This window comes from Neovison vison, chromosome 3 (assembly GCF_020171115.1).
Source record: "Neovison vison isolate M4711 chromosome 3, ASM_NN_V1, whole genome shotgun sequence".
In the NCBI taxonomy this organism is placed as follows: domain Eukaryota; kingdom Metazoa; phylum Chordata; class Mammalia; order Carnivora; family Mustelidae; genus Neogale; species Neogale vison.
This window is the reverse complement of record NC_058093.1, coordinates 70,766,246-70,792,291: the sequence shown is the minus strand read 5'-3', so window position 1 is coordinate 70,792,291 and position 26,046 is coordinate 70,766,246. Positions and strand designations below refer to the sequence as shown.

The 26,046-nt window shown below is 43.0% G+C and overlaps 1 protein-coding gene across 3 annotated transcripts in view; it reads left to right on the top strand.

Moving 5' to 3' along the window:
• The window catches only part of WIPF1 (WAS/WASL interacting protein family member 1), a 115,915-nt gene that overhangs the window by 28,376 nt on the left and 61,493 nt on the right, over positions 1-26,046 (top strand). Inside the window, exon 1 of one of the 3 annotated variants that reach the window (XM_044242370.1) lies at positions 12,448-12,523. The exons of 1 other annotated variant lie outside the window; for it this stretch is intronic. The gene's annotated coding sequence lies outside the window, so the exon portion shown is untranslated. Of the gene's footprint in view, positions 1-12,447; positions 12,524-26,046 lie in introns of those variants that run through there. One more of the 3 variants, XM_044242371.1, reaches the window with a different exon arrangement.

Below are 26,046 nucleotides of genomic sequence, written 5' to 3'. Positions count from 1 at the left end.
AGAAGTGGCCCCCTGTAACTTCCAAGGCTAGGTCCTAAAAGGCCATACCTCTGGCTCATTCACTGCTAACATTTGCTTTCAGAGGCTTGAGCCACCAAGTAAGAAGTCCAACTAGATGCTGGAGAGGCCACATGTAAGTGCTCTGGTTAACCGTCTTGGCTGAGGCTTTCCTTTAGCCTTCCCAGCCTTGTATCAGAAATAAATGAAGAAACCATCTTCGAAGCCGATTCTCCAGCCCCAGTATTTCAGCCTCTAGTTCATCAGTGATCCCAGCTAAGACCACAGGTGTTATAGAACAGAAAAGGGTTGTCTCCATCATGACATTTCTGAATTCTTGACCTACAAAATCCCTGAGGATAATGAAATTGTTGTTTTATGCTGTTAAGTTTTGGAGTCATCTGTTACACAGCAATGCATAATATTGTACTCACCCAACAAGGTCACCTGGCTTTATATCTTGGGTCGTTACCATATAACACATCATGGTGCTTGTAAGATCTTGATTGTAAGAACCACCTGGTTCCCATCAGAATGTGCCACATTACTGCTAGGTTTTTTTCCATACAAGAAAAACATGGGAGGGCTAGCTAATCAGTAAACAGATATTTATTGACTCAAGGGAAAGGTGACAAACCAGGCTCTTCTGTGATTTTATAGTTTGCTCGGAAGAGTGTATTCCCGTTGTTTTTCATTTAGCAGTAACTCCGTGTCACCACCTCTAAAGTGGAAATAACAGCTTCCCTCAATGATGATGAATTAGACAACACATTAAAAAGCACTTAGGTTTTTTTTTTTAAAGATTACACTGTTGGTACACATAAACACTTAATCTAATAATTAGTTTAGGTTAATGGGTAACACTAATAGTTTGTACGATTAAGGACATTTACAAAGCAATCTGAGCAAATACAGGAAGATTGAATTATAAGGCCTGAGGTAACTAGTACTTTAGAAGCAATTGAACTGTAACAGTAGTCTTCTTTGTACTTCCATCTGGAATCAGTTCAGTTGTCTTCTAATGAACAGATAATTCAGTCTGAATCACACCTTGAAAATCAAGGTGTGGCCGTTCACAAGGCAGGTCCCTTCTAATAGGCTGTGTGGAGTAATCTTTATTTTTTCCAATTGCTGCCTTTTCAGTCCAGCCAGCAACATAGAAAGCCAGCTCCCTCTGGTCAAAAGTCAAGTTCTTAGGTTAAGGGTAGCAAATCCACAGCACAAGTGACACCAATTAATTAGGTTGTCTCTGTACACATAAGTTCAGCAAGGTTTTGGGTTCTTCCAAGCTCTATGGCTGTCACACACAAGTTCCCATGGCAGACACCGGCTCAGGCATTTCTCACTGACCCATCCTTCTGGAGAGAGCCCATGGGCATGTTGAGCCAGAACAGAAGTCCTCCGCACAGGTGTGACCGAAGATAGATTGGGTGCTTTCTATTTGTCAAACTTTCTCTCCCTTTTGGATACCCGTCTCTCTGTTAAAAAAAATATCATCAAGGGGCGCCTGGGTGGCTCAGTGGGTTAAGCCGCTGCCTTCGGCTCAGGTCATGATCTCGGGGTCCCGGGATCGAGTCCCACATCGGGCTCTCTGCTCAGCAGGGAGCCTGCTTCCTCCTCTCTCTCTCTCTGCCTGCCTCTCTGCCTACTTGTGATCTCTGTCTGTCAAATAAATAAATAAAATCTTTAAAAAATATATCATCAAGAGGGATACTGTTCATGTTTAATCCTCAAAAGAAAATGAAAAGGCTAAAGAGAGTCCATTCTTTTTGAGAAGAGTGATCAGGGTGGTGTTACAATTCAGTGGAAGTGGAAGGGGCAGGAAATAGTTCCATATACAAGAGATCGGGAAGGAGGAACAATAGGAATTTTATATACAGTTTTAGCCTTAAGATCTATAAATTACTAGACTGGTTAACTTAGAATCCAAATTAGCATTTTTTTAAATTTTGAAGCTCTTCTTCTTTGTGCATACACAGAGTGAATATTTTATTTTTTTAAAGTTTTTATTTATCTGACAGAGAGACACAGTGAGAGAGGGAATACAAGCAGGGGGAGTGGGAGAAGGAGAAGCAGGCTTCCTGTAGAGGCAGGGAGCCCAATGCCGGGCTCGATCCCAGGGCCCTGGCAGCCGCCTAATGACTAAGCCACCCAGGTGCCCCCAGAGTGAACACTTTATATGGCTGGTGAGCTAGACTGTGGATCTGAGATGGAGGGGCTTCTCCAATTTTTCTTGTTTGAGGCAGTAATCTCTCATTCATTCAGTAAATACCTACAAGGTGCCAGGCACCGCCCCCCGCCCCCCTCCACCACCACCCAGAAGAAGATAAGCCATTGAAAGGAGTATGTAGTAGGCAACAGGTACCATGGAGCGAGGGGGCTTGGCTCTACCTGGGAGGGTCTGGAAGGAAGAGGCTGGCCCCTGACCCAGTGCCAAGATTGGCATCGCAGGAGACAGTGCCATTAGTATCAATCTTCACCACAGAGATGGCCTGAGAAGGGGAGTGTAATTTATTTATTTGGCTACATATTGTTCCATACTTTTTGAAAAGAGATAATGAAGCCAACTGTGGTGGAGACCCTGTCAGGCATGGGTTTGGTTGTTGTGGGTATCACAATAATGCTGCCAAACTCTGTGCCAGTAATGCCCCAAACTTCCCATCTCCTTGAGAGAGAGACACGAAACTCTCATAGGTGCTGGACAACCACAAAAGGGTTCTGTTCTAAAAAAAAAATCTGCCTCAGATCTTGACTTTGTCCACTTGGCAGAAGGAGAACATGGGGGAGGGACTGCGCAGAAGGAGTGGTGTCTATAACTGAGCCTTCAAGTCACTGCCACAGCGGCCGCTCTGCCCTACCGTTGTGGGAACTGGAGGAGCCATGTGGAGATAGACTTCTCTGGCACAGGGCCGTGGGGTGAAGTCAGGGTCCCCAGTGGTGGTGAAGGTTGAAATGGCATCTGTTTGGAATTTCTTTCTTTCTTTCTTTTTTTAAGATTTGATTTATTTATTTGACAGAGAGATATCACAAATAGGCAGAGAGGCAGGCAGAGGGAGAAGGGGAAGAAGGCTCCCCGCTGAGCAGAGAGCCCGATGCAGGGCTCAATCCCAGAACCCTGAGATCATGACCTGAGCTGAAGGCAGAGGCTTTAACCCACCGAGCCACCTAGGCGCCCCTGGAATTACTCTTTATCACTGTTGCCTTGTTTGACCTTCAGATGAAGTGGGGGGGGACTGTCATTTATGGCCCCTGGCATCTGTGAAAACTACATATTTATAAAGACTGGAATCACACCCATTGGGACAGGCTGGTGACAACCACAGATTCTTGTCCCTCCTCTTCGGATTCCCCGCAGGGTCGGGGTTGGGGGGGGTGGGTTGCACTCCTGCAGAATGGTGGATAAAAGAAATTGTTGTCACTGTAAAAATTATTTTCTAGGTGTTTCTCCTTCAAGAGTAAAGAGTTGGCTTTAGGTAAGTAAAATACACTGCTGTACAATTGCACAAATGAGAAATGTAATCCTCAGGGGTGTCAGTCCACAATTTGCATGGTTTGGTTGGGAGTTCCTGGAGTTAGTTAGTTTCTTTCTTTCTTTCTAACAATTTGGATAGCATCAGGCAATTTATCATTGATGACAATGCAGGGCAGGGCGCTGGTGGTGTTTATTTGCTTGCTTGCTTGTTTTCATATTTTGGTAACCTTAAATCCTTGTCTTTAATCAAGAGAGGTGAACTTTTTTAAAGCTGAATGTATGTATTTAGTTGTACATTAACGGCACACTGCTTGTCACAATTTCTCTCCCCCTTATAGAATGCTCCTTGCTTAGGAAGGCTTCATACCTATAAAGTCCAGTTACTAAGAATTTCAGCTTGGTTTGATGAATATTACAGTTATGGTAGTAATTTTTCAATAAAAAGGGAAATACAGTTTGCATTTAAAAAGTCAGCTCATTGGGGGCACCTGGGTGGCTCAGTGGGTTAAACCTCAGCCTTTGGCTCAGGTCATGATCTCAGGGTCCTGGAATCGAGCCCCACATTAGGCTCTCTGCTCAGCAGGGAGCCTGCTTCCCCCTGTCTCTCTCTCTGCCTGCTGCTCTGCCTATTTGTGATCTCTGTCAAATAAATAAATAAAATCTAAAAAAATGTCAGCTCATTGTAATATACCGTTTACTCCTATTTTGCCTACAATTCTATTAGTGTTATTAATGATCCACACTGCTCCAAGATTAAAATGCAGTTTATATAAGATGTTAAGGAAACATATTTCGATAAACACCCTTGTGTTATCAAATACAGAGCAATTTGAATGTTTTTGTACATAAATGTGTCTTGGAAGTTAATCGGTGGATACTGTGTTGCTTTTCATACTGTGAGTAAGTCTATCACTGGGAGAAATGTAAGAGTAATTTAGTAAATGGCATCTTATTTTATATTAGGTACTTCCCAGAGTACAGCTTTATTTCTAGAAGTTGCTCAAAGGCAAAGAAAAGAGTAGATACCGAAATACAGAATGTAGTGTTACCGGTTTCAAATGACTGTGAGTAAATTAATAAAATCTTGGGAGATGTTTATCTTTTGAAAGTTTGCTTCCTTTACAGAATCATGCAATTCAGCCTGTCTGCAGGCACTTCAGAATCCAAATCATAATCCAGAAAATATGTGATAAACACACGTGGTTGAATTTGATGTTGCTCCGCTGGGTGTTACCAACACTCTAATTGTAACCTGAATAAATCTCGAGACTCCGCTTGGACCAGATTCTGCTGGAGTCTCATTCAAAGAAAATATCAGAAAGTCAGAAAGCCTTGAAGAATGATATATCTTTTTAATGAAGTTTTTCTAAAAGGCACGACTTAAAGATTCTGTAGTTCACGCCTCATAAACAGCTTCTCCAACATTCCATGTAGACATCTGTTCCTTTGCCTGCACTCATGGCTGCTCTGAAACCTCTTGTCTCTCTCATCCCCATAGTTTTTCCCTGGCCATGAAACTTGGCTCATTTTTTAAAAATATGGAGATAAAATTCACATTCTGTTTTCCTTCTTATTTTTGATCAGACACAAATACATCCAACTCCTTCAAATTTAGAAGCATGAATGCTACATCATGAGTCCAGGCTCAAAGTAATCATAGAGATTTTCCATTCGGCTTCCTGTGTAGACCATGCCTCTCTAGGATAACGGGATGACCTGTAGCTCTACTACCCCAAATCCTGAATTTTATTTCCTGCCTAGCAGCATTCTCAGAGATAAAACTCATTGCTTGACTCCACTGCATTCCTGATGAGAAATTCTACTAGAATGTTCTAATAGTAAAATTTCCACTTACCAACAGTAATAGTAGCCACCATTTACACACTGCTCTGGCTAAGCTCTTTGCATGTGGCTTCACATTCAACACGCATTAAATTATCCCTATGTTACATATGAGAAAACTGAGATCCGACAGCATAATTCGCTGTAGCTAGTAAGTAATGCATCTTCAATTTGAACCAGGTGGTTTGATTCCAGCATCCCTTCTTTTATGAGTGACATGAGGTTGTTTACCAATTCTGCCCTATTGTGTGTGCTCTTAACTGTAGAAGGGAGGGATGCCTCAGAATAGGAAGATTGTGCAAATAGGCAATTAACTGAATGTTCTCTTGGTCCCATGTTTTGTGTGTGTGTGTGTGTGTGTGTGTGTGTGTCTGGAAAACACAGATTCTGATCAGAGCCACAAATCTGTTTAATACCCATTCATGATCTCTTCCAATACCCTTGGTACGCTTCTGAATTATTTGTACTACCTTGTATTCTTCTAGTTTCTATTCAGCCTGAAAGAAAGGAGCAATGAATATGTGAGAGTATCTTGGTTCTCTCTACAACCTCTGGAGCTCTGTATCTATGAGGCTTCTTAAAACTCATCCTGGGTGAATAGCAAGGCTTTCTATGTGTCCCTGGCTCGTCTTTTTGTGAACAAGGGAATTTGCCAGATTCTTTCAGTGTTTTGATCAACAACAAAGATGAGTGAGGGGTTATTTGAAATTCAACTGCATGATGTTGCAAAGGGCCAGTTTCATTGTTGGCACCAGGCCCTGTATGCCATACCTACACTATGCTGAGTAGGGCTCTGGGTTTGAAGACAGCTGGCCAGGGGTCTTGATCATTCTGGCTTAGATTACGTTATGGTGGCATAAACAAATATACCAAAGTCAATGCATCAGTGAGAGAACTTTCTTGACCTTTCATCTTCCTTCAGCTGCTCCAGTGGCTCAGAAACATGAGGCATAGTATCTCTTTGTATGACTGCGAATGAGGAAAGCCTTTAGCATGACATAATGCTCCCCAAACCCCCCAGAGTCAGTGTAGAAACAATTGCTTTGGGGTCTGGCTGGACTGTGACCTACATTCTGAAGCACTGACTGCCAAGGGCGTGCCTCACCGCAGTTCCTCCCTGAACAACACACATGTGGTGTGCATAGGTTTGAGTTTCTCTCGGAGACAGAACAAGGACACAGTTTTGATGGATACTGGAAATGACACTGGACTTGCAGTCATAAGCTTTGGGTTTAAATCCCAGTTCTATCATTTATTTACTTGTTTGAACAAATCCTCGCAACTCTTGGAAATGTGGTCTCCCCTTCTGTGTTATGAAAACAATTAAAAATAATATTTAACTTATAAAATGTTTCTGAACTAAATTAAAAAGTATATGTCTTGTTAAACAAGACATAGGAGAATAAGAGATATAAATAAAAAAAGAGTCATACTAAAGAACCTTTATGCACTGAATATTTTAGTACCGAGGTAGGTAAAACAAAATCTGCTAAAAATACAAATAAATTAATACAAATAAAAATATAAATGTAAATAGATAAAAATTTCAAAGCACCAAGTTTTTCATAATCATAGTGGGAGACTTTAACAAAATAGCTTTCAGAATTTAATCACATAGGCAAAAATACATAGGGACAGAAGACCTTTTTTTTTTTTTTTTTTAGAGAGTACAAGCGAGTCTATGCAAGTGGGGTGGGGAAGGAACAGAGGGAGATGGGGACAGAATCTTAAGCAGGAGCCATGCCCAGCACAGAGCCTGACCTGAGGCGGGATCTCACAACCTTGAGATTGTGACCCAAGCTGAAATCAAGAGCCAGATACTTAACTCACTGAGCCACCCAGTCACCCCAGGAACAGAAGATTTTAATAACATCATTATCATTATTGACCTAACCCAACAAATAGGAAATACACACAATTGTTTTTTTTAAATTTCCACATCCAGTGGGGTTTTCTTCCTACTCTTTTTTTTAAATATACACAAATTTTTTAGAAAACATAAACCATTGACAAGAATTGATGAAATACCACACCACAAAGTAACTTTTTAATTAACCAAGAAGTAGATGTACTAGCCACATGTAAAAATAACATAGCATTAAAAATTAACACAAGGTGGTTCCTTCCCCACCTCCATCCAAGCACTTGGAAACTGAAATATAATCCTTTTAACTAATTCTTAGGTCAAAAAGGATATTACTACTGAAACTGCAGACTATTCTAAAATTAACAGTAAGAATATGATGCATCAGGGGTGCCTGGGTGGCTTAGTTGGTTAAACGTCCAATTCTTGATCTCAGCTCAGGTCTTAACCTCAAGATCATGAGTTCAAGTCCTGTGTTGGGCTCTCTGCTGGGCATGGAGCCTACTTAAAAAAAAAAAAAAAAAGAAAGAAAGAAGGAAAGAGAAAAAGAATGTGATGCATTTAAATGTGTGAAATAAGATTAAAGGTATACCTAGATGAAAAGTTAAGGGTTTTATTTAAAAGGACTGGAAATCAATTGTAATTTAAGAAGCTAATGAATGAAAAATAAAGCACAACAAAGTAGCAGAAGGCAAAGGTGAAGGGACATTATTTACCTTTATTAGAAAAAGCCTGAATTTTCTTGGTGCATGGGTGGCTCAGTTGGTTAAACATCCAATTCTTGGTTTCAGCTCAGGTCTCGACCTCATGCATCGTGAGATTGAGCCCCATATTGGGCCGCCCGCTCAGCAGAGAGTCTGCTTGAAGATTCTGTCCTTCTCCCTATGCTTCTCCCCCTACTCGTGCTCTCTCCCATTCTTTCTTTGTCAAATAAATCTTTTTTTAAAAGTCTGAATTTTCTAATAAATTAGACGTAAATTAGGTAGGCAGCAGGCAAAAGTACAGGGTTAACAGGAAAGCTGCTGAGATGAGCCTGGGAAGCTGACTCTTCCTGGGAAGCTGGGATAGAAGACAACTGTCCCTGCCCTCACTGTCACTTAGGTTTGGTCAAGGTGAAAAGCATGTGCAAAAAATAATTAGGGAACAGAATTGTGTTCAGCCAAGTGCCCGTTTATGAGGTATAGATGGTGCATCTGTCGGCATCAAAAGTAGCCATAGTCCCGGAGTCTCTGGCATCAGCTGCATTTGCATGTTGGCCTCAAACTTATCAACGGTCTCTGGACAGATTATTTAGCCTCTTCTACTTGGCTGGCTTGTCTGTAGAGTGGGGATCTGTAAAGTGGCAGGTGGGAAGGGCTTCGTCAATGATTCCCTAAATAAGTCAGTGTAGCATCTCTTCCAGTCTCGTCTGGAGGATCATTGGGGCACTATCAGTATCTTAGTAATCTTACACAGGAGTGGGACAGAAAATAGTTAGAATAGCCAAGTTGTGCCTACCTGGGTGAAAAGATTGGGCATTTCATCTGTGACTTTGTGAAACATGCCCACAGTGAATGCTTGAACAAGTTTCCATCCATTAAAAGAAATAATCTGCAAAGCATGATATACCCCAAGCAGGTGTGGTTCATGGGCTGGAGAGAAGATTCTTACCACAGAGAAAGGAATGCTCAGTTCTGCCCTGCTCACAGTTGGTTGGTTTCCCGGAGTAGGAAAGACAGAATCACAGAGTCCTCCTGACCTGTCTCTGATCAGTAAGCACTGTTACCCCTCATCAACACAAGTGAAGCCTCGTTCTCATCACCCTTCAGCATCAGTATTGGGCTCCTCAGGAATGATGATGGGTTCAGAGGACCTTGAAACCATGACACGGTAGACATCAAAGGAGTCAGGGTAAACCCAGAACAAAATACAAACAAACACCCTTCCCTCACCGTTTGTCTATATTTAGGGCTTGATGAGAGTTTGTGGTTTGAGGTAAAGTAAGAATGTATCCAGGAATAGGTAAAAAAAAAAAAAAAAAAACCTTGGGTTTTTTTTTTTAATGTCTGTAGATGTTATATATCAAACCACTTTAATCAAAATATTTGTTCAATGGGGGAAAATCAGTGAAAATAGTTAAATGATGTCTGTGGTCCAAACAAGAATTAATTGATGGCTCTACTTCCTCCATTCCCAGGACAACATCAACTGTAAGGTGTACCATCAAATTAATGACAGGGAAGGAGAGGAAAAAAAGACATGATACTAAATGTACACCCTGATTCCGGGAATGTTAAAATATGAAGGAGAAAACCACAACCAACACAAACATGCATTTTGGGATTAAGGAAATGTAAACTTTCACTCAGTTGGCATTTTGGTGTTTTCTTGGTGGTAGAGGCAAAGACTAATGTTATGAAAGCGATTAAAAAAAAAAAAGATTTTTAGGGGCGCCTGGGTGGCTCTGTGGGCTAAAGCCTCTGCCTTTGGCTCAGGTCATGATCCCAGGGTCCTGGGATCGAGCCCCGCATCGGGCTCTCTGCTCAGCAGGGAGCCTGCTTCCCCTCCTCTCTCTGCCTGCCTCTCTGTCTGCTTGTGATCTCTGTCTGTCAAATAAATAAATAAAAATCTTTAAAAAAAAAGATTTTTACAAATACATGGGGTGGAACTAATGAAAACTGAAGGCAAAAAGTGTTTTTCAGGTCCATATATTTATCTTCTTTCATTCACTTGTCAAGACAGAAAAAAAACCAATCATGGACAATTAGAAAGATACGTGACATGATGAGCCCTGAGCATCTTGTAATGCCAGGAAGTAAAGAAGGGCTGAATAACAGAATTCAAAAAAATATTAATAGGAGTGTGTCGGAGGAGCACAGGAACCAAGGGAAAGAGCTCAGGAGTCGAAGGCGGGAACACTTCCATCAACAACGTAAATTGAGTAGTGTTGAATTGTAACCCAAAGTATGCACTAAATAGCTCTGAGGCCATAATGATCAGTAAATGACTGATAAGTTAATAAATGGGGATAACGGAAAAATCTTTTACGCAGAAGAACTCCAAATGATTTCTATAGATAACTGTGCCCTCAAGATTTTCCTTCCAGAGAAGGAGGAGCAACCTTTGGAGAAAGGAGGAGAAACCTAACGAATAACCTGTAACTCCAGTCTTATCATGAGAAAAACCCCAGAGAAATCCCAGTTGTGGGACATTGTACAAAAAACCAGTACTCCTCAAAACTGTCAGGGTCATCAAAAATAAAAGTCTAGGAAACTGTCTCAACCAAGAGGAGCCCAAGGAGACATGATGAGTAAATGTAGCGTGATGCCTGGATGGGATCCTGGAACGGAAAAAGGACATTAGAGGAAAATACTAAGGACATCTAAATAAACTGTGGACTTCAGTTAATAACACTGTATCAACATTGGTTTGTTAATTGTTACTTACATATCACGTATTTATTACGTAAATATAAAATTTTAATAGTTGGGAAGACTGGGTGCCGGTGGGTGGGAAATCTGCTCTCTTCTAGATTTTTCTGTAAATCCATACCTGTTTTAAAAAACAAAATCTGTTAACATTTTTAAAGTGCCAAAACAAATGGAAAAAAAAAATCTCATAAGCCAGGTAAGGGATTTTAAAGGAAAATTATAAAGCATTTTGTTAAGACCATTAAAAATTCCACATGGAACGTGGCTTAAGTAGGACATATGTCACCACGTAGTTGAAACCTAGAACTGGCAGTTTAACCCAAATTGTGACCCTTCTTAAATGTATTCAGATGAGTCATTATTATTTCTTGTCTTTGTAGTATTTTGTTTTTCAGAGATAACAAAATTTTACCAGTATTTCTATTTTAAAGCGAATGTCATGCTTCTAGCCATCTTGACTTAACTGGCTAGTCTAACTGGACGGTTCTATCAGAATACCAGCCATCAGTTGTCCGGCTGGTGAAACGGTTCTGCATGTTTTCCGAGCCAGAAATGCAGTCATGTGCTGAGACTACAGAGCTCCACTGTTGTCCAGAGTCCTGATCTCAGGCCTCCTTTCCTTACTCGGTGTTCTCATACGGAAAACTTCATGGGGGAATGATAGGGTAGTATTTTCAAGGCTTGGAACAGTGGGGCTGTCTATAATTACCTTTCCAAAAAACAAAAACAATCAAAAAATCCCTTTAAAAGCACTTTTAAGAAAAGAATTAGGCTAGAGTAGCCAAACAGAAACAACTTTGGGGTTTCTGCCCTGAGTCAGGTTGTACAAATTGTGGAATATTCCTGTCCATCCAGGACATGGTTTTACTCCCACACACCACTTCCTCCAGCCACAAATTCCATATGTGTGGGCCTCCAGAGAGCTAGCGGAATGGCGAAAGGAGAGAGGAAGACACTGACCACAGGAACAAGAAAGCTAGGAACAGCACCCTGTCTCACCTCTTCTCGTCTGCCTGCTGCGGCGGGCACAGAGGGACACAGGGGCACTCCCCTGGTGCTCCTGCCAGCCAGCATCAAGGCCCTCCACTGCCAGGGCTTGCTCGCATGCCTCCACGAACCCACCAGCATCCCGCAGGGAAACCAAAACCTGGCATATTTTGGACACCATCGTGGCAGGAAGGCAAGGGGGTGATAAGAATGTCTGCCAGCTATTTAGCCGGGGAGGCAGCGCGTACAGCGGCTTTGCTGAACCAAGAACGAGGGCGCACCGTCTGACAGCAGGACTGACTAGACTGGAGGTGAACTTGAGCCTGGCCAGGGAAATCCACAATGAGCGGCTCTGGTCACTGCAAGATCTAGAAATGTGAGCTAAGCCCTTGGGTGTGCTTCTCTGTGATGGTGCCCTCCAGAGGAGCCTGGGGACCTCGTGGGCACAGTGCCATGGCCCAAGCCCATCTCTCCCGAGCAGTCCTGAGAGCGGCAGTGCCAGGGCCTGTCCAGGTGACAGCAGAACACCCAGGGCTGTGCTGGGAGCAACCTGCCCCTTTTCTGCTGCTGCCCCAGCCCCACGATGGGGGACCCAGGGACTCCAGAGGCCCTGTCTCTCCCTTAGCCCCACCCCTGCGGGCTTCCTGGTGCTAGGAATCCAGACATTCTTCCTGCCTTTCTCCCAGGTCATCACCTCTTTACCTGTGTCCCGGGGATGCCTAAAACAAGCCAGGGGACCCCTTTCGGGTGACAAAGATTCCTTTAGAAGCAGGGTTCCCCCTGTGTGAAGCAAGCAACAAGCCGATCCTATCACATGCTCTGACGGCTTAGAGAGGTGGTCAGAGACAGAGCAGTGAGGAAGTGTAATGTCACATGCGACGTTTACAGGAAACCTGCTAGAAGATTGCAGGGGAACTTGAGAACTTGTCGTTTTGGCGGATGAAAACACAGGTTAGTGCTTTCCTTTTCCCTCTGAAAAATCCTTCAGGGCCGCTCTAAAATACCTAACTCGTTCTTTTTCCTGAAGCTGTCTCTCTTTCTAATGTGAAGAAACTGGTTCTGGCTTGGATGTGAGAGCTGGGGCATCGCTGGGAACCGTATAGTTAGAGGAACAAACACTGGGCCATTATTGTGAAAATGAAATTCTCAGAATCTCTTGCTTCCCTCTTTGCCTTTTGAAAAACAAACCTTCAGATATTCATGAACTTACTTATTCCATGGAATTCAGCTAAGCCTCCTCTCATGTTTACCTATTAGCCCAAATCCGAAACAGGGCAAATCAGCTTGTGTTCGCGGGGCATTCAAAGGGCAGTAGAAAACACTGAAATATTGTGTGTGAAAACACGCTGCCAGTCTGGACGCAAACGTTTGTTGTTTTTACATACTTTTCATCTGGTAAAATGAATCTTTTGGCTTGTATTTCCTCTTAAAGTAATTTCTCATGTTTTTATAAATTCTTAGTTCCCTTTTGTATTTTTTCTCCCTTCTTCCTTCCCTTTTTCCCCCTTCCCTTCTTCTACTAACATAAAGCAGGAGTAGAGAAAAGGGGTAGGGAGCAGCTTGAATGTGAGATGAGGAAGTCCCCCACCCGCACCCTGGCGTGGGCCAACCACTGTGGGGGCCCCCCGGGCTCCAGCAGTACAGGGCCTGAAGACGCCATGCGGTGCGGCCCTCACGCGAGCCTTGGCTCTTCGGTCTGTGCTTCCTGTGTGAAGGAAAATTGGAAGAGTCTAGAGCAGAACCAGAGGGATGTTTCAAGGGTTGGAAATTAGAGCCCAGAAACAGCTAAATAAATGCTCCAAGGTTACTCATCCTCTGGCCAGCGAGGGACAGTCTGATAAAGAACTTCAAGTGAATAAAAAGTTTTTCACACAATGGCCTGCTACTTTCAGACGTGTGTGGAAAAAGGAGAAGGTCTCAGATCTGAGTTTAGCAGGGTGGGGGTGGGAGGGGGGCACACTACATTCTTGGACCATTATCGAGCCTTGGGACAGGTAGCCAGAGAGGTGGTTGAATGTCTTTCTGGATGTTTTTGAAAACACACTCGATTTCTTCTGTGGCCGTGTTCCGGTGTTGATCAAGGTGGGGGAGGTGGAGAGGTGGAGACTGGGGGCTTCTCCTTCCTTCTCGTTGTGCCCACCCAGTGTTCACCAAGGTGTCTGCACTGAGCAAATGACTAAGGGTTCAGGGGCCAGTGGGCTCACGTGCTGTTTATATCCCAGCAATGCAAAATAACCAGGGCAGTGATGAAAGAGAAGAATCATTGTTGATTAGATCCTCAGATGGCCACATTTTTTACAACCACATTGTGCAAGAAGATGGAGGGGAAGCTGACAGAGTAAGGATGGTTTCCAAGTTGGAAATCTCAGCCCAAGTGGTTTCAGAAGCCCTGCACTGGGCCTGAGAGAGGCAGAGGCATTTCCATAAGGGGTAGCGGCAGAGAAGTTGGCCTCTCTTGGTGTTTGAAGCCCTTGGCACAGATCACTGCATGGAGTAACACACACACACACACACACACACACACACACACACAGCAGGGCACATGGCACCAGGCGCGCTCCTGACACCAGGAAGAGGCTCCCAACTTCATGGTGGCTGGCCATCCCTAGAAGGAGCTCTTCTTTTGGTTTTGTTTTGCTTTTTTAGTTGGTCATAGAGCTTTGTTGTTCAGGGAGTTTTGTAATCTGCTGCACATCGTAGAGAAAGGCTTTTTATTCTGTTAGAATACTTTCCAGATGGACCCAATGTCTCTTTATTAATGCAGCTTTCCAAAAGCTGTTTCCATTTATTCTGGGGGCATCTGTTCTCTCTCTAGCCATTTCTCACCCCCTTCTCCAGCTTTCTGCCTTCTCTGTGGTCCTTTGTGTTTGAGATACAAGAGAAGGTTTATAAAGTGTCCTTATTTTTTGGTGCCTCTGGGCTCTAAACCTGGAAGTATATTCTGGAAAACAAAGGACATGGGATGGCACAGGGTGTTGGATCACAATGGATGGTGGAGGGCACCTCAGATATTAATGTAACTTGTGCTTTTTAGACAGGAATCACTACCAAGTTGCAGTGAGCTCAGTTTGAAGGTCAAGAGCAAAAAGAAATAAGCAGTCACCTTTTCTCTGGAGAGAACATTTTGAATTTTAGAGGGAAGGGGGACTGTGTGGGCATGTTACTGAACTCTCTAAGTAAGAGGAAGGAGGCTGACTTTGCTAAGTCCTCTTCCTGGACCGTGACATAAAGGCGGGCCTCCTGTCCCCAGAATCCCAGAATCCCAGCCAACACTTCAGAGCGACATCCACAGATCATGGGGTTGTCTGGGCTTCAGAAGGACGCAGTGGGGAGATATACAAAACGCACATGCTAGTAGGGGAAAAAACCAAACAAACATGAAACTTTGATGAGTGCAGCTTTTGCAGTTGGATTCATCACTGGTCATCTTCTTGGGTTGTCATCACCAAGTCTGGGGGCCCAGCTCTCTAGGCTTCTCAGACAGATGTTTCTGGACCCGTGGAATGTCTTAAGAGTTGTCATCACCATCTTAATGGGAAATACTGGGAAGCACAGGTTGTCATTTTTTACATTGCATTAAAATAGACATAACATAAAATTTGCCATCTTAACCTCTGAGTGCGTAGGTAGTTCAGTAGATGGGAGCTCTGTACCCATTAGACAACTCCTCCCACCCCCGCCCCTGGAAACCACCATTCTACTCTCTGTTCCTGAGTTTGGCTACTCTAAGTTCCTCAGATAAGTGGAGTCATACAGTATCTGTCTTCTTGTCACTGCTTTATTTCATTTAGCATCATGCCCTCAGGGTTCCCCCATGTTGTAGCAGGTGTCAGAATTTCCTTCCTTTTGGAGACTAATATTCTATTACATGGCTAGACCACATTTTCTTTATCCTTTCATCTGTAGATGGCCTTTGGGTTGCTTCCATCTCTGGCTGTTGTGAATCATGCTGCTGTGAATTAGATCTGCAGATATCCCTTTGGGACCCTGCTTTCAGTTATTTTGTATGCATCCCCCAAAGAATATGGGGGGACCAGATGGTAATTCTGTTTTAAATTTTCTGATGAACTGCCATCCCATTTTCCCTAGCAGCTATACCATTTTACAGTCCCACCAACAGTGCACGAAGGTTCTATTTTCTCTCCATCCTCGCCAGTACTTGTTCTTTTCTGATTTGTTTGTTTTTTCATAGCAGCCGTCCTAGTGGGTCTAAGATGTTATCTCATAGTTTTGATTTGTATTTCCCTAACAGTGAGTGATGGTGAGCATCTTTTTAGATGCTTGTTGACCATTTGTATATCTTCTTTGGGGAAATGTTTGTTCAGGTCCATTGTCCATTTTCTTAATGAGGTTATTTGGTTCTTGTTGTTGAATTGTAGGATTTCTTTATATATTATAGCTATCAGAGAACCATAGATTTTTAAAGTATTGCATGTGCGGGTTTTATGGTCCACATCATCTGCTATGAGCCAGTTGCCTCCTGTCATGTACCCCCTTGGAAAAGACCATGAGTTTCAATAATATGATTTTTCTTTCAGCAATAGGATTTTTATCTTGACTCTGAAAACTTCATGAAATCTCAGTTATTTTCACTTGACAAGAAGTTCAGTTTTTAAGAGCTGACAAGGGAGAAGGCAGGGAAGAGAAGAAATAGCATGAGGTAGTACTGTTTATTCCTTCTAAGATTTGTACTTTTTAGCTACACAATCTTCAGGAAAAAGGCTTCTCCTCAATTCTGATGACTAAAACCAGACTTCATATGGGAATAAACACCCTTTCTGAGGTTCATCCAGTAACCATGTCTTCCCCTACCACCCTCCTTCCAAACCCACAGACTGGACAATACCTCAGATTAGAAGTTCATTACCATTTTCCTTCACGAATGCATCAAACAAAATGTTTTCTTTTTCTTCTGAGTACTGAGGACCCAGAGAGGACGTGAGCCATTGTGCTGGAAAAGGAGCAAGAGCAGTAAGACTATTCTGCTGTTTGTTTAGATTAGAGATTTTCTGGAAGGAAATGCTGGGGAAGATGTGAGGGAGAGCCTGACATAGTGCTCTGTGGTTCTTCTTTGCCTGGAATTGCTGTCCTCTAAATAAAACCTCATTAATGCTCATGTGTACTCGGACACTTCCCAGGAAGCGATTGCCCTGTGTGTTTGATGGAACTTTCACTCTGCTTTTTTTTTTTAAGGTTTTTATTTATTTATTTGAGAGAGTGCATGCACATGCGTGTAGGGAGGAAGAGTGTGGGGGGAGGAAGGGAGGAGGAGACAATCTCAAGCATATTCCACTTAAGTGCAGAGTGGGGGGGGGAGTGGGGGGGGCTCGATCTCATGACCCCAAGGTCATGACCTGAGCCGAAACCAAGAGTCAGTCACTCAACGGACTAAGCTACCCAGGCACCCCTCATTCTGCCCTTTCAATTTCCTTCCATTTTCTATATCAGTTAGAAGGTTGGTGCCGTTTCCCCCCAAAAAGCCTCTTAGGGTTCCTTCTCCACCCAAAAGGCATTTAGACAAGAAAATGACAAGAGCGGTTGTGTTTATTTATTCGTTTATGAAAGGACAGAGAAGGCTTTTCCTCAAAAATAGTAAACTGGGAAAAGATGAGTCCTTGAATGGAACCTGATATGGGGCGCACTTGAAGAGGCTTCTTGACTTCTGTGGCTATGTCAGTTCCACTCGGAGGAATTCCTCCATTACTAACACTGTAATTTCTCAATACTAATTAGAAGTTACTGCTTTGACAGTAACTAGCTAGATGCTTACCAGAGTCTGGTCTGTTTTGATACTTTCTGGTATGAATTAGGCTTCCTTTCTACTCTTGTTTGTGTCTGGAGTTTAATAATATGTCATATTTTAAGTTCTCCCATTGTATTTTGTAATCCTAGTGTGGCTTAAAAACAAAGAGGTTTTTTTTTTTTTGTAGTGGGATTCATGTTTGTATACACATGTGCATGAAAACATACATATATATACATATATATATGTATATATATTTTTTAATAGGGTCAAAATTCTTTAGGGCATATATTTTCTCAACTTAAAGTCATTCATTAGATGATATCCCAGAACCTACAATTGTCTGGACTATGCAGCTAACTCTAGGCTAGGAGGTTCTGCGTCTATTATACCTCTAGTTTCATTTGGATGGTTTGCTAATAAAATGCTACTCTTTTTTTTTTTTAAAGATTTTATTTATTTATTTGACAGAGAGAGATCACAAGCAGGCAGAGAGGCAGGCAGAGAGAGAGAGGAGGAAGCAGGCTCCCTGCTGAGCAGAGAGCCCGATGCGGGACTCGATCCCAGGACCCTGAGATCATGACCTGAGCCACCCAGGTGCCCCATGAAATGCTACTCTTTCAGTAAATCACTGATTTATTTCATGGATTTCTGTGATTCCCAGGCCAGCTGTAAAAAGATTTGGTCTTCTTCGAAGACTTTTAAGACCTAAGTCCTAAGTTTTAGGACTTAGCAGGATCCTGCTAAGTCCTAAACACTGGGCGTGGGATCCTGCTAAGTCCTAAACACTGGGCGTGGGAGCAGCATAGGGCCCCTCAGTCCCTTACCCATTTGCTGTACGGAGGGCCGCACGGGGCCCTGTTCAAGGAGGGGAATCGTGTTCAAATCCACCTTCTCACTGCAATGTGGCTCCTTAGGAAAGTCCAGTTCCAGAAGTCGTTCCCCTTAAGAACATTCTTGATGAACTGCTGCCAGGACTTCGCCTAAAACCTCTCCCAACACCAATGTGTGTTCACTCTTTCTCTCCTTCTCTCTGCGTTTCCTCTCCCTTCTGCTCTTCCCTCTCCTGCCAGTCCTCGCCCATCGCCCTGTGAGAGGTCAGGGCCGCCGCTCACCTGCATGGACAGTAAGCTGCTGCCTTCAGCCCTGTCTTTCAGCTTTTTGGTTTCTTCCCCTGAGCAGTCAAAACAGGGGCAAATCAATGAACACAGCTCCCAGAATAAAAATGTTAGAGAGGTTTTTATACGGGAATAATAACTTGGTGGGGGAGAGTGGAGAACGTTGTTCCAAGATAAATCCTGACATATCAGGAAGAGTCTATAGTTTACCTTTTAGAAATTTCTTTTAAGGATTCCTAAGGAGGTAGCAGTAGGGGAAAAAGAACTGAAAAGGCCAGAAGATAATTCTCTCTGAAAGATAAAAATACTGAGTTATTCAAAAACTATTTTTTTTTCTCCTAATTTGGTGCCAGGAACATCTGGCCTTGGGAAGAGTTTAGGAAAAGAGGCTTTCAGATTCTGTTAAAGAGGTAGGTAAGTGTTTTTCTATATAGAAGGGACCTTCCAGAGTCTATTCTTCTCCTTTTTAGATTTGGAAACTGAGGCTCATAGAGGTTAAGAGGTGATTTGTCTTTGTCAAAATAGCTAATTAGCAAGTGTAGTGAGCATAGACCAAGGCTCCTGACCTAGCACAGGTTATCAGCAGCAATGAGGAGAGGCCCAAGGACTGGGAATCTGGATATAGGAGTCCCTCTGAGGCAGCACCTGCAGGGGCCAGACTCATGCTAAGCGAGAGACGATCAAGGAACAAAGGGGTTTATGAAGTTCCCAAACCCCAGCTAAGTGACCTTTGTGTAATTCCTGGAAAACAGCACAGGAATACAGATAGTATACAGGTAAGTGTCATGTGGGTATTATAGCACAAGTAGTATTGGTAAGTAAACCCCTAATCCAGCCTACCTGGAGAATGCTTCTGCACAGTGAACTGTGTCAAAAATCCAGAAAGGGAAACTTCCCAACAGTTGCCAGGGATTGGCCTGGAAGAGGGACCCTGAACTGTGTGGACATGAATAGGGATTGAGGGGGGCTGGCTGTTGTTGTGAAGTGTGGGTGAAAACCAGGGCTTATCGTGGCCCAAAATAAGGAGCCCTCAAGCGGCTTACCCATCCTAGGCCCTGATTCCAAGACCTGCACACCACCTTCTGCACACTAAGTCAGCTTCCTGAGTACCATTACCTCAGAAGAGTATATTCCGGGGAGGAGACATGGCCACTGGAAAGAAATTATATTATTTAGGAATTCTAGTGTGCCCAGCAGTCTCTTGTCAATTTGTAATGTGGGTCTGTCATTTTGAGTCTGATCCCTCTGGCTCCCAGCTAGAAGGGAGGTTTTAGGACTTCCTTGCCCAAGTCTCTGTGCTCAGAGTGTGGTGATCACCCTCTCCCCTCTAATGCCACTCTTCAGAGTCATTCCTGGGCAAAGAGCAGCCTCTCCTCTGTGTCGCTCCTACTTCTTTGTCGCTCCTCCTTAAGGAGTGCTCCGTAACATAAAAAGAAGAAAATGGTATATAATATGTGGGATCTGTTGGACATAATGAGGCCCTTTTTGGATACTGGTAGTTTTATGGTGTCTGCGGGAGGTTTTTTTGGCCCTTTTTGTGGGGAGAGCATTTTCCCTGAATTCAGAAATACTATTGAGCACCTTCCCTGTGGATCTTTCATTCCAGTTGGGGATGTGGACAACAACAATACACTTAATAAAACAATATGTAATGTGGTAGACTATGAGGTTAGAAAGAACTGAGTTCTGTGGGAAAAGAAGTCCAGCGGGGTGGAGGGAGCAGTAACGCAGTGGTGCGTGTGGATCTTGGTGGCGGTTAGGGTGGCTGTCATGGCGAAGGTGGTCCTCGAGTGAAGACTTGGCTGAGGTGAGAGAATTGGCCTTTCACATAGATACCTGAGGCAGGAACATGTGGGGTGTATTCAAGGAATAACAGGGGCCAGTGTGATGAGGACAGAGTGAGGAGGAGACAAGAGGAGGGTGAGACTCCAGAAGGCCGTGGAGCCTTTATAGGGTGGAGCTTTGGGAGGACTTCAGCAGAAGAGAGGCGATGAGCTGGCTTTACGCCCGGGGTACTGTATTGAGGATAAACTGTAGTGAGACCAGATGGGACGCTGTTGCCGTCCCCCTGTGAGAGACAATGGCGCCTTGCGCCGGGGTGGCAGCACAGGCTGTGGTGAGCAGTAATTAGAGTCTGATTATTTAGGAGGTCGAACCACAAGAGAACTATTGGATTGAACAATAATAAGCATTAGAGAGGAGCCAAGGAAGACTCCAAAGAAGCAAAGGAAGAATGGAAATGGCAGAGTTTCGTTTGAGATTTGTTGGTACTGAGCTGTCTGGTAGACAGACGTCACATGGAGATGTTTAGTGGGCAGCTGGATATACATGTCTAAATGTAGGAGTTAGCCTCCTCAAAGAATGTCTTTCTTAATGGTCTTAATGGTTTCATAGTATTCCTGAATGCATCTGTAGCTTCTAAAACCTCTACTGAAAATGCAGAATGGGACTCTGCCCAAGGGCTTATTTCTCGATTGATTTCTGGGACTGAAATCAGAGAATGTTCACGTGCGTAAACAAGAGTGGAAGAGTCAGGATTTTTGTTTAAGGCCTTGCCTTTAACTGTTTAAGCCTCAGTGATCTCATAATTATTTTAAAGGAAAAAAAGTTAGCAAAGTGGACAAAAGCGAAGGTAATTTTTTTCAAATGCTAGTATCTAAACAAACCAAGTTTTTCTTTGCATATATGTCAAGGCAGTTGGAGAAAGTATTTGTGGTTGTTTTCATCTTTTAATATTAATATATATTGGAATATATAATATATATATAATATATAATAAATTGGAATTGCATTTATTGTAGTTGAGACAGATATTAGCTAGTTAGCCTGGGTGGCTCAGTCGGTTAGGTATCTGACTTCAGCTCAGGTCATGATCTCAGGGTCCTGGGATCAAGCCCTGCATTGGGGCTCTCTGCTCAGTGGGGAGTCTGCTTCCCCCTCTACTTCTGCCCCCACCCCTGGCTTGTGCACTCACTCTCTGTCCAAGAGCCTCCAAGACCTCAGCTCAGGGCTCAGGAAGGAGAGTTAAGCTCTGTCCTCCTAGTATACGCCACATGGAGTGCTGAAGGGTGACAGGGTCAGCTGCCACACCAGTAACCATCCACGGGGACCCTGAGGAGGACCAGCTCCCAGCTCAGCAGTTAATACCCAGTTTGTTTGCACTGGTACAGCCACACTGGTTACTAAACTGCTGAGAAGCTTCAACACCAGTTGGTGAAGAATCACTGACCTCAGGCACTGAGTGCACTCCCAGACCCCTAAGACCTGTGTCCTAATTCAACAACTAAGGTTTCTAGCACAGCAGGGGGTGCCCCAGGACTGGGAGACATTGTCCCGATTGGTTAATGACTGTGTCTTTTTTTTTTTTAAGATTTTATTTATTTGAGAGAGAGAGAGAGAATGAGAGAGAGAGAACACAAGAAGGGGAGCATCAGAGGGAGAAACAGACTCCCCGCTGAGCAGAGCCTGATGTGGGACTCGATCCCAGGACTCCAGGATCATGACCTGAGCCAAAGGCAGTAATGACTGTGTCTTAATGTTTATTAGATATTTTGACTATAATCTCTGTCACACCCTCAATAAAATGAAACACTGAAGGCATTTCATTGAGTGGGTGATGCCAAATTTCATTTGGGGTGCAAGAGGGTAAAATTTAAGCCTCTCCTTGCGTCCCATGGTCACTGCATCTCTGATACGGGCCTGTTGATAGCATCCAGGCTATTTTTCACTATCTAGAAGGAAAATCCCTAAGTGGTTACGGATGGAAAGGTAACAATAAGCAGAGGTCAAGAAAGTAGCCCTGGAAACATCATTTTGATTCATATATTTTCACAGGGTCCAAGTTAAAGAAGATTGAATTTTGCAGGAATACAGTATCTCCCTCTACTACTTTCTACTCCTGTCCCACCTATCATTAGAAAAATGTTATCACTTCAAAACATGGCTTGTTTGTTCCCATAGTTCAGTGGGTGACCACCTGCCCAGAGGAGGTGAAAGGTTCATTGTAAGCCAAGCTCCACTAATCCTGATTTATTAGTGCCAAACACTTGCCTTTTTGCAGCTGTGGGAATGGTTTTTAAAAGTCAATTTATTTCCCAGCTGGACTAACAGTACCTCATGGTTTAAAAACAAACAAACAAAAATGGAATCTTTTGTAAACACAGTAAATGCCCACACATGTTGGACTCCAGGGGTATGTGAGGAATCCTTGTGCCCATCTATAGAGCATCAAACTGATTTTTACATAGTACAAGATAGCCTGCATCCTCTAACACGGGAGTTTTTAACCTTAAGTCCATGAGTGGCATGGGGAAAATAGACAATCTTTATTTCCCCCAACCTCTAACCGAAATTTGCATTGCCTTCTTTTGTAAATGTCACCCACAAACTGCAATAGTATTAGCAGCACTTGAGGCATCCTCACCGATAAAAGTCACCGATACTTGATGTCATTAGGTGGTGGGCCGCTTCTAAGATGGCCCCCAGTGATCCCCATCCCCTGAAATTCACACTCATATTTAAATCCCTCCCTTTAAATGTGGGCTAGTTTTAGTGATTCATTTATAGTGAACAAGATGCACCAGAGAGGACAAGGTGTCCATTCTGAGATTTGGTTATAAAAAAGCTGCTGTCCATCTTGGGGGCTTTCTGGCACTCTCTTGTTTACAGTGAAGGAAGCAAACTACGAGGTGCTGAGCTGCCATATAGAGAGACCCACATGGCAAGGACCTGGTTATTGGCCTTTGACCAATAACCAGCAAGGCACCTTGTCTTACCAACACATAAGTAACCCTAGAAGCAGATTCTTCCCTAGTTGAACCTTCAGATGAGAACACAGCCCCAGCTGCCACCTTAATTGCAGTCTTGTGATAGACCTTGAACCAGATTCTCAGCCAAACTATGCCCAGATTTCTGACTCATGGAAACTGTGATATAATATGTCTGTTGGTTGAAACTACTTTAGTTCTCGTGTAATTTGTTGCATAAGAATAGATAACTTACACTAGGACTAGTAAATAATCCTAGAGATCTAATATATAGTATGGACAACAAGAATGTATTATAATTAGCAAACTTGCTAAGAGACTATAACTTAATAATTACATCCACTAAAAAGAAAGGGTGATTATGTAATGTGATAAAAGTACTAATTATTGCTATAATGGTAGTCATATTATAATCTATAAATTAGCATATTGTACATCTTAAATTTACACAGTTCTATGCCAAAAGTGTTCAATTCAAAAAGAAGAAATAACATATATAGTTTAATTTCAGGTATCTCCAAATATTGTTTACCCTTATTATTGCTGGCCACTAGATCTTACTGTTTAATAAACAAGCTCATATAATAATTTATAATAAATCTCTTTTAGCCATTATTGCCATGCATCCCGATCTAGCAGTTCGTATCTCTTAAAGTCATCAGACTTTTCAAATAGTTCATAACTGAAAATTAACCAGTTAACAAGAAATACAACACCTCTCAGGAGGACCCCATGCTAGGCGTTATAATTGTTTCTGCTTTGTGATGTTGAGAGTCAAAAGCTCAAAACCCAAACTTATCAGCTTTATAACCTCTGGAAAATTAAATGAAGATAATAACGTCCCTATAGGCAGGGCTGATATTGAAAATATTTAACAGTTGGTGGGCACAAGCGTAACCAGTCAGAATAACAGCCAGCCCGAAAAGCCATCTAGTGACCATCGGTCTGCTTGTAGGAGAGTGGGGGTTCTATGAGCGGAGGCAGCGATCACCGTGTTTCAGCCCCATCTGCTGCGCAGCCTTGTGCTCTCACTACCTGTGATGCTGTCCTCCCCACGCTGCCCAGGAGACAGCTTTCAAGCACAGGCACAACTCATGCATCCGCTGCTCTGTGAAGTCCTCCACGTCCATGGCTCTACCACTGCCACCTACCTTGTACGCCCCCTCCCCACCCAGTCAAGTGCATTAGGATTTGTTCACACGCCTTCCTGCCCACTTCCCCCCAGAATGAATCCCTCATCTCTCTATTGGTTCTCTTCCGCCTGCTACCCCAGCACCTGGCCCAGCACTCAGCCACAGTATATTCTCAGTGAATGCTGGCTGGATGGGAGGGTAACAACGCAGAGTATTTTAATGGTTCCAGGAAGAAAATATCTGTTCTAGATTGGAGCAGGGATCTTAAGAATAGAATGGTATTCACATGGGACTTTTTGCCTTTGTCTATAAAACAGTTTATTCTTACCTATGTCTTGAAGATAAAGCAGAATTTAGATGTTTTCTTTTCCAAATATGTTCTTTTTTTAAAAGATTTTATTTATTTATTTGACAGAGAGAGATCACAAGTAGAGAGAGAGAGAGAGAGAGAAAGAGAGAAGTAGGTTCTCTGCTGAGCAGAGAGCCCGATTCGGGACTCGAGCCCAGGACCCTGTTATCATGACCTGAGCTGAAGACAGCGGCTTAACCCACCGAGCCACCTAGGCACCCCTCCAAATATGTTCTTACGCTATTTTTCCCTGTATTTTTTTTTTCACTCTGATAACAGTGGTTTGTTGCTTTCATCAGGTTTTCAACCCATTCTAAAGAAATGGCTAATGGCTCAAGACAACTAGTTCTAGTTCAGAATCGAATACATTACCCGGGTCACTTAACCTCTCTGAGGTTTGGTTATCTTATTTATAAACTGAAACAGTTTGCTCAGTGATCTCTAAAGTAATTTCCATTTCTAAAGTTCTGAAGTATTTTAAGGCTTCAAGGGCTTGAAGTTTGGGACTGTTGATCATAGGCTTGTTTTGCTCATTTGTAAGTGGCCCATCTAAAATTTTACAGAGGAACGCACAGTTTAAATATAGGCTCTGTTCTGACCCACTGAAGAAACCAAAATAAGATAAAGATTTTCTTTTTTTAAATTTATGATGTATTTGTTTATTTAAGAGAGGGAGAGAGAGAGAGAGAGCATGCGCAGGAGGGATAAGAAGGAGAGAGAGAGAAACTGAAGCAGACTTCACGCTGAACACAGAGCTTGATGCAGGGCTCTAGCTCACGACCCCGAGATCATGACCTGAGCCAAAACCAAGAGTCAGGACTAAACTAAATGACTGTACCACCCAGATGCCCCAATAAAGATGTTCTAAAACTAGAGGTGTCTGGGTGGCTCAGTCATTTAAGCATCTGCCTTCAGCTCAGGTCATGATCCCGGGGTGCTGGGATCGAGCCCCATGTTGAGCTCCCTGCTGAACAGGGAGCCTGCTTCTCCCTCTCCTGCTGTCCCTGCTTGTGCTCTCTCTCTCTGTCAAATCAATGAATAAAATCTTAAAAAAAAATTAAAAAGATTTTCTAAAGTTATAATATCCAGTGTTGGTCAGAGTGTGGTGAAAGAGCTTTCTTTCTTGACGCCAGAGGGATTGTAAGCCCTCCCCATGGCCCATTTGCACTGTGTATCAAGTGAGTTTAAATGGTTCAAACTCTGATCCAGTACTTCTTTTTCTATAATTTTTCTATTGCATTATCCCAGTTGAACATAAGGATTTGTGTATAAGGATATTGATATTAGCACATTTATAAAAGCAAAGCGAGGGGTAACTCATGACCTGCAATAGGAGAATATTCAATAAATTTTAGTGTAGGAAAT